This window comes from Pseudophryne corroboree, chromosome 6 (genome assembly GCF_028390025.1).
Source record: "Pseudophryne corroboree isolate aPseCor3 chromosome 6, aPseCor3.hap2, whole genome shotgun sequence".
NCBI lineage: Eukaryota > Metazoa > Chordata > Amphibia > Anura > Myobatrachidae > Pseudophryne > Pseudophryne corroboree.
Window position 1 is genome coordinate 105,713,647 of NC_086449.1, and position 10,099 is coordinate 105,723,745.

The following is a 10,099-nucleotide window of genomic DNA, read 5'->3' on the forward strand; positions in this document are numbered from 1 at the left end:
AAGATGATGCCTCTTCATCACGTCAGTGACCATGGGCCAAGTTTTCTGGAAGGTGAACTTCACATTCCTCTCAGTCTTGGTCTTGCTCCTATGGCTGGACTGGTCATCACTATCTCCACTATCAGAATCATGGGGATCAAGGCATGCTGCCTCCTCTACCTTACTCTCCAGCCAGGGCCGTCTTTTTGTATGGGCTCAATGGGCTCTTGCCCAAGGGCCCCAGGAGCATAAGGGCCCTAGACTGATAGCTGAGGGTCCCCTCTTTCCAGGGGTACCAGATTTTTGAAAATCGGCCCTAGGGAACCAGAGATATCTGACTTCAAAGCAGTGGTCCCCATCCAAGCCTGTTAATTGCTCTTCCCAGCCAGATATCTCGGGCTCTGTATGACTTAGAGTTTTTATGAAGGTACATTTCAAAAGTTGGGACTCTCCACTTTCGGTGGACACTAGCAGCTTGTCTCTACTATGCCCAGAACCAGATATATCAGCCTTCAAGCAGCTGGTCCCTGCTCCAGCTCCACACGCCTAATATGCAGTTTTATATATTTGTTGGTGTAAAGCTCTGGCTCCTGAACTCTGATACCCAAGTCCCCAGTACCTTCTGAAAGGTGGGACTCTCTAATTTTTTTATCCCATTCAAAGCAAAGAAATCTCTTTCCAGATATCTGTAGTCAAGCAAACTGCTCACTCACCAGAAAATGATGAAAATTAAGCCCACTCCACTATCGACCCCTCCCTTATGTATTAAACACCCCATACCACCCTGGAAGTCATGTACCGGGGCCACTTAATTCAGCCCAATGCCACCTTCTACAGTTTAGTGTTCTACCTCCCACCCCATCTGTGCAGTAAAGGAGTAATTAGCAGAAATTACTGCTCCAGGTCCTACATGCTAAGCGGAAGATAAAACACCCCCTACCGCCCGTGGGACATCAAAGCTGCCGCTGATAGCACCCCCACTCATGGATGATGGGTAGGGGCCCCAGTGTATTGCTGTGCCCAGGGGCCCACACTGCTGTTAAGACGGCCCTGTCTCCAGCAGCCCTTCATCAGGAATACATCCTAAATGCCGGTGAATGGGATGCGGGCGGTCATATGACCGACACCAGCATCCCATTGCATGGAATCCCAGGGGTCGGGTAATTCTATTTACTCTCAAGCTTACCCCCCTAACCCTCCCTTCTCGCAGCCTAAACCTAACTCCCCCACCCCCAGCAGCCTAACCCTTCCCGATGGTGCCTAAACCTTACCCCCGTCCCCACAGCCTAAACCTAACCATCCCTGTCCACCAGCATAATCCTAACCCTTCCTGGGGTGCCTAGCCCTAACCCCCGCCTCCCTGCAGCCTAACCCTCCCTTCCCCGTAGCCTGAACCGCCCTCCCCCCCTCCACGTGTAATAAAGCTTGGATTCCCCAGCATACTTGCGTTCGGGATGTCGGCAGTCAGGATTCCGGCGTTGGCATTATGTTCCTTGTTAGAGTACCGGTGCCGAGATTTAGCCCATGTGTTGGGATTCCAGCACCGGTATTTCAAGCACCGGATGCCAACTGCTGGCACCCTGACCGCATCCCCTTCCTCAGCCCTGGCCTTCCTCACCATTCCTCCACTAACAAGGAACACTGAAAAATATGTATTATGTATCATAGCAATCATTCGGTTGGAAGCATATTCACATTGGATATAGGGGGTAATTCCAAGTTGATCGCAGCAGGAAATTTTTTAGCAGTTAGGCAAAACCATGTGCACTGCAGGGGAGGCAAATATAACATGTGCAGAGAGAGTTAGATTTGGGTGGGTTATTTTGTTTCTGTGCAGGGTAAATACTGGCTGCTTTATTTTTAAACTGCAATTTAGATTGCAGATTGAACACACCACACCCAAATCTATCTCTCTCTGCACATGTTATATCTGCCCCTCCTGCAGTGCACATGGTTTTGCCCAACTGCTAACAAAGTTCCTGCTGCGATCAACTCAGAATTAACCCATAGTTCTTGTAAAGGCTCCAAGTAATTTAGTGAGTTTATACATTCACATTACTCTTTTATGAGGTATTGTGCCAGCTGCACTATGAATTTATATATCTATTTTAGAATAAAGAGATTTGTATTTGGAGGAAAAGGAGATAGCCAGTGGTGTATCTATAATGGGTGCAGTGTGTGCAGTGCACACGGGCACCTGGGCCCAGAGGGGGCCCACAAATACACTGCACCCATTTCTTCTATATACATACCTTTCTGGTGTATGGGTGTGGGTCCTCTCCCGAGTCCCATAGCCAGCAGCCGCAGCAGCGCTGTTAGCTCTCTGTCTGAGCGCTAGAGACTCTGACACAGTGCCAGAGTCTACAGCGCATGCGTAGGTCTCCAAAAAATTGGCCGCCGCGCCATTTTTTCGGAGACATGCGCATGAGCTGTAGACTCTGGCACTGTGTCAGAGTCTCTAGCGCTCAGACAGAGAGCTAACAGCGCTGCCGCCAGCTACGGGACGGGAGAGGGCCCACACCCGGAGACTGCACACGGGGCCAGAGGCGTAACTAGGGTTTTTGGAGCCCAGGGCAAGATCAATAATGGCGCCCCCCCCCCCCCCCCCCCCAAAAAAAAAATTTTTTTTTTTCTTAATAAAAATAATAAATTAATAAAATGATAATAAAAAAAAATACAAAAGGAAAGTATGTGCAGACGCCACCGGTGTCACTGCATATAAAGATGTCAGGGTGTGTGTGTATGTAGGTGCGGTGGTCGAAGTTGAATTTTTGAAGGTGGAATGAAAGAGTGCAGATAGCAATTATGCCTTCGGCGCGCGCGCTCCGGAAAAGGGGTGTGGTCACTCAAAAGGGGCGTGTCCTTCAGTGTAGTAGGACCCCTTATACTATCTAGTACTGGTGCCCCTTTCACATTATAGCACACGGTATGAGCCGAAATTCACATTATAGCACACAGTATGAGCCGAAATTCACATTGCCCCACACGGCATGAGCCGAAATTCACATTGTAGCACACAGTATGAGCCGAAATTCACATTACCCCACATGGTATGAGCCAAAATTCACATTATAGCACACGGTATGAGCCGAAATTCACATTATAGCACACGGTATGAGCCAAAATTCACATTACTCCACATGGTATGAGCCAAAATTCACATTTCCCCACATGGTATGAGCAGAAATTCACATTACAGCACACGGTATGAGCCGAAATTCACATTACAGCACACGGAATGAGCCAAAATTCACATTACCCCACATAGTATGAGCCGAAATTCACATTATAGCACACGGTATTAGCCAAAATTCACGTTACAGCACATGATATGAGCCAAAATTCCCATTATAGAGTTAGGGGATCCTACCCCCAGAATTAACATGGCCTGTGGGGCACTATGATGAGGGGAGCCCACCCCCTTAATAGACTAATTGCAGAGTTTAGCAGCGGAAGGGCTGCAGCGGTTTCTCACCCCAAGCTGCGGCGCTTCTGCCGCCTCCGACACTCCACATCTTCGGCACCACCCGGGATGCAGAGCACCGCACCGGGTATGCACCCTTTTCAGTGTGGCCTGCTGCGCTCCGAAGGGGCTCTTGTTTCATGCTGCAGGATCCCGATGTGCGCCTTCCTCCCCGCTGTTACTGTCACGGTAAGCATTAGTATCGTTTACCGCAGAGGCCATTTTCTGAGGCATATGTGTTAAACCTCAGGAACTGAGATGCCCTTCTCACCATACAGCTGTGTGGCCGAGCCGGGCGGGGGGACAGCCAGCAGCAGCATGCCGGATATCAGCAGCAGAGGGTGCGGGCTGTACATACTTGAGGCAGCTGGATATTCAACAGTGCTGAAAGCCTCCGGAGCCCGCACCCCCGAACCCTGCGTAGCCCAAAGCCGGAGATCAGCAGCATGTTGAACGCGGAAGCAGAAGCTGCTTATTGCCGGTCAGCATGCTGCTGATCTCCGGCTTTGGGCTCCGCATGTGCATTACAGCCCCCACCCTCGGCTGCTGATATCCGGCATGCTGCCCCTGCTGCTGGCTTTCCACTCGCCCGGCTCGCCCACCCAGCTGGATGGTGAGTGAGAAGGGCATCTCAGTGCCCGTGGTTTAATACATATCTCTCTTCGGTAAATGGCCATTAGTACATCCCACACACACTGATTACACACACACAGACTGGCCACCCCCAAATCCTACACACACCCACTCAGACTACACACACACACACACACATTCTCATACTTTCCTCTCCCCCACACACACACTGGACTGCAAAAATTTACACACACTGACACTGTTCCACACACACACAATTAACACACACTCACACTGTCCCACACACACAATTAACACACACGCACACTGTCCCACACACCAGTGGCGTGCGGTGAGGTCAGTGGCGTGCGGTGAGGCACTACAGCCATAATGTCCGCTTAATCCTGTCGATGAACCCTACCGCCACCGAGCCAATGCCCACCACTGCCTCTGAGCCGATGCCCGCTGCCACCACCAATGGCTTACAAACTCGCCCACCATCAACTGACCCAGCCCTCCGCCACTAATTTGCAACTCAGTCCAAAGTCGCCAATGCCTGCTCATCATACTTATGATATATTGTACATTTTTATAGAAAAAAATAATAATCAGTGTTTGGGACTGGGAAGGGAGCGGGAGGAGGACATGAATGCAATTTTGTTGTCCAGGGTTTCCATTAACTTAATGGAGAAGGGTCTGAATGGGTTAAAAATGTAAAAAAAAACTGCGTGAGGTCCCCCTCCTAAGTATAACCAGCCTCGGGCTCTTTGAGCCGTTCCTGGTTGTTTAAATACTGGGAAAAAATTGGACAGGGGTTCCCCGTATTTAGACAACCAGCATCGGGCTCTTAGTCCAGTCCTGGTTCCAAAAATACGGGGGACAAAAGATGTAGGGGTCCCCCCGTATTTTTAAAACCAGCACCGGGCTCCACTAGCCAGGGACATAATGCCACAGCCAGGGGACACATTTATGTAGGTCCCTGCGGCCGTGGCATTACCCCCCCAACTAGTCACCACTGGCCGGGGTTCCCTGGAGGAGTGGGGACCCCTTAAATCAAGGGGTCACCCCCCCTCCAGGCACCCAAGGGCCAGGGGTGAAGCCCGAGGCTGTCCCCCCCATCCGTGGGCTGTGGATGGGAGGCTGATAGTCATGTAAGTAAAAAAAGAATATTGTTTTTTGTTGTGGAACTACAAGGCTCAGAAAGCCTCCCCGCTTGCTGGTACTTGGAGAACCTCAAGTACCAACATGCAGGGAAATAACGGGCCCGCCGGTACCTGTAGTTCTACAACAGAAAAAATACCCAAATAAAAACACAACTCACACACCGTGACAGTAAAAATTTATTAAAGCACACTGACACACTCACACATACTTACCTATATCCCACGCCGGTCACGTCCACTTGTCCAGTAGAATCCAATAGGGGTACCTGTAAAAATGAGAGACACATTACGTACCTACATCCCACGCCGGTCACGTCCACTTGTCCAGTAGAATCCAATAGCGTTACCTGTAAAAATGAGAGACAGATTACTTACCTACATCCCACGCCGGTCACGTCCACTTGTCCAGTAGAATCCAGTAGGGGTACCTGTAAAAATGAGAGACAGATTACTTACCTACATCCCACGCTGGTCACGTCCACTTGTCCAGTAGAATTTAATAGGGGTACCTGTAAAAATGAGAGACAGATTACTTACCTACATCCCACGCCGGTCACGTCCACTTGTCCAGTAGAATTTAATAGGGGTACCTGTAAAAATGAGAGACAGATTACTTACCTACATCCCACGCCGGTCACGTCCACTTGTCCAGTAGAATCCAATAGGGGTACCTGTGAAAATGAGAGAGAGATTACTTACCTACATCCCACGCCGATCACGTCCACTTGTCCAGTAGAATCCAATAGCGTTACCTGTAAAAATGAGAGACAGATTACTTACCTACATCCCACGCCGGTCACGTCCACTTGTCCAGTAGAATCCAGTAGGGGTACCTGTAAAAATGAGAGACAGATTACTTACCTACATCCCACGCCGGTCACGTCCACTTGTCCAGTAGAATCCAATAGCGTTACCTGTAAAAATGAGAGACAGATTACTTACCTACATCCCACGCCGGTCACGTCCACTTGTCCAGTAGAATCCAGTAGGGGTACCTGTAAAAATGAGAGACAGATTACTTACCTACATCCCACGCTGGTCACGTCCACTTGTCCAGTAGAATTTAATAGGGGTACCTGTAAAAATGAGAGACAGATTACTTACCTACATCCCACGCCGGTCACGTCCACTTGTCCAGTAGAATCCAATAGGGGTACCTGTGAAAATGAGAGAGAGATTACTTACCTACATCCCACGCCGATCACGTCCACTTGTCCAGTAGAATCCAATAGGGGTACCTGTAAAAATGAGAGACAGATTACTTACCTATATCCCACGCTGGTCATGTCCACTTGTCCAGTAGAATCCAGTAGGGAAATCTGTAAAAATGAGAGACAGATTACTTACCTACATCCCACGCCGGTCACGTCCACTTGTCCAGTAGAATCCAATAGGGGTACCTGTGAAAATGAGAGAGAGATTACTTACCTACATCCCACGCAGATCACGTCCACTTGTCCAGTAGAATCCAATAGGGGTACCTGTAAAAATGAGAGACAGATTACTTACCTACATCCCACGCCGGTCACGTCCACTTGTCCAGTAGAATCCAATAGCGTTACCTGTAAAAATGAGAGACAGATTACTTACCTACATCCCACGCCGGTCACGTCCACTTGTCCAGTAGAATCCAGTAGGGGTACCTGTAAAAATGAGAGACAGATTACTTACCTACATCCCACGCTGGTCACGTCCACTTGTCCAGTAGAATTTAATAGGGGTACCTGTAAAAATGAGAGACAGATTACTTACCTACATCCCACGCCGGTCACGTCCACTTGTCCAGTAGAATCCAATAGGGGTACCTGTGAAAATGAGAGACAGATTACTTACCTACATCCCACGCCGGTCACGTCCACTTGTCCAGTAGAATCCAATAGGGGTACCTGTAAAAATGAGAGACAGATTACTTACCTATATCCCACGCTGGTCACGTCCACTTGTCCAGTAGAATCCAGTAGGGGAATCTGTAAAAATAAGAGACAGATTACTTACCTACATCCCACGCCGATCACGTCCACTTGTCCAGTAGAATTCAATAGGGGTACCTGTAAAAATTAAAATGATACTTACAAACTGCAATCCACAGGAGGAGAGAGAGAGAGAGAGAGAGAGAGAGAGAGAGAGGGGGGGGGGGACTAACCTGCTGCTGCTGCTGGGGAGACCGGCACACACTGCAGGGCCACGACGGGAGGACGGAGCCGGCGGAGGAGGGGGAGAGCCGCACACCGCCGCTCCTGTCAGCGGCAGCGGAGGAGGATGGGGCGCACACTACAGACGCCAATAACCGCCGGGACAATTAACACACACACAATTAACACACGCACACTGTCCCACACACAATTAACACGCACGCACACTGTCCCACACACACAAATAACACACACGCCCCCCCCCAGGTCGCGATCGCGTACGCGATCGCGTACACACACAGTCACTTTGCAGGGGGGAGTAGGGGTAGGCTCCTGGCTGCCGCTGCCTGTCTATTGTGACAGGCACAGCAGCCGGGGAGACAGGGAAAGCGCCGCGGGTAGCACCGGCGGAATCCCTGAAGCATGGGGCGAGTGGGCCGTGCAGGTGCCGGTGGCGCCCCCCTCTGTTGGGGCTGCCATGGCGCCCAGGGCACGTGCCCTGCTCGCCCCGTGCTAGATACGCCTCTGCACGGGGCCCCTCCTCTCTAGATACGCCCCTGGAGATAGCATATTAATTTCGTTATCTGGACATTAATTCACCTATCTATGCTGAGTAATTATCTTCAGGAAAACATTTTATACTCTGCCCAGTGCCCACTATTTTGTGTGGGGGTTTTATCTGCTATATCGTGTATGAGACATTTTGGAGGACTATTCACATCACATTGAGGAATTAATAATGGATGTCCATCAAGACTGTTAACTATCACCTGCTATAGGTGAGCACAGTTACACTATCCTTATTGATTTATCATTTTACACACAATGTCCTGATTCTGTGCCGTATGCAGAAGAGCATGGAGCAGCGTCTATTGGTGGTCGCCTGTCTGCAACTTTATGCAAATGCTGCTATAAAACTCATTTTCTCATGTACATTTGTGTGGCCAAATGTGCAAGCACTGAGATGTCCCCATTTAGCTTCTATGCACTTTGTAGTACTTATTGGTGCGTCCATATATGCCACCATTGGTTTCCCCATAAAATCTTGTACCAGCTCTATGGCAGGCACAGTTTGGAATGCAGCCACCAGCACTGACATGCTCACGATACTTCATAAATATTTAAATATATATTTTTTAGAAACATCTGTACAAACATAAATGGTCAGAACATCGCAACCATCGATGGTCAGAACATCATGACTATCGCAACTTCAGTTTCCTGTCACCTGATCCTCTGTGCAGCCTCCGGGAGCTCCAAAGGAAATGAGAGGGCTGCTTTTTTATCATTTCCCCAGTAGCCGCTGAGTGGGATCGACAGCATGGCAGGCACTGGGGAAAAGGAAACCAGAAAGCAGTGGGACCGGAGGTCCCTCTGAGAGCAGCAACTGCAAGTAGGTTCTCTTCCAGCAGCCGCACAGTGAGATTTCTTACAGGTCGCATCAGATGTGACCATGTCAGGGAAAGCACAACCTTGCGTGGTCACATCTAATACAACCATGCCTACTACTGTGGTTAACACGCCTACTACTCAACAGAACAATTTTGTGTATTTTTCCAGCCACCTCCAAGTCACCTTGAAAAAGACTTGATTGTTGAAACGCGTTTGGTGTACAGTAAAAGGAACTGCTGCCACTGAACACCTTGAAAGGGACCAAAATTATCAGGAGGAAGCTGGACTGCTTTTGGGGTACCAATATCACCCTTTATGCTTGTTATTGTGCCTTTCTAAGAAGGTTTTCTGCAGTACGCAGCCATTTTTTACCTGTGATTCAATAATTATGTTTATAACTTTAATGTTTTAATAAATGTGACAGTATTAAACTACGGGATGTCCCCTCTATAATTTTTCTTGGAGGTGCTGTTGATCCTCATGATGTGTATGTGTTGAAGGACGTTACGAAAGATTGGAAGTGCCACTGAATAACTATTCACCAGACAAGGATCTCCATTTGTTTGAGTTACCATTGATGGACTTTTGACTTTACATTGGAAATAGTTTCTATATACCTTAGTGTAGGAGCGCTTAATATATGTTTGTTTTATATTTCTTTCTTTGTGATTAGTGTATTTTACATTCCTATTGAGCTGCACATTGCTTTGTGGAGTGCAGGAGATTTTTTATTATTGCTCTAACCCTCCAGTCACCGCCAAGGAACACCAATCACTTTGTCACAACCTTTCCGATACTGCACGCCTCCATCGCAACAGCGCCTTTGTCTTTCGAAATGTTTGCACATGTGCAGTTGCAAAAAATCGGTCAACTCCGTGAACATTGGCATTGTGTGCAGATGGCGGGCTACTGAATCAGGCCGATGTGCAATATTCTTGTTCTAATTTTTTGTTCTATGTTATTACTGTATTCAAACGATCTGAGATTATTAAGACTGCAACTACAGAATTTACTTTAGCTATATATCTACTAATATATATTAATATATAATGAATTATGTTTTATGTATTATATTTACTGAATTAGCTGAATGACCAAGGACCGTGCTTTTAAATATTGCTCAATAACTTTCCAGCCCTCACAAATCTTCTGTTGCATAATTATTTTTCCACTTTAAATGTTATTTCTCACAGTTTGATATTATTTCTGTGATGTAATTCATGGCTTATGACATCATTACATCATTATTACAAATAAACATTATTATTCCATAGTGCGATGTTGTCCCACAAAATAAAAAGTAATTTGCTGGTAAAAACACTAATCATTTAAAAAATAAAAATATTACACTGTTTATCTGCTGTCTGCAGGCTGAAGGTGACAAATATCTTATAGGA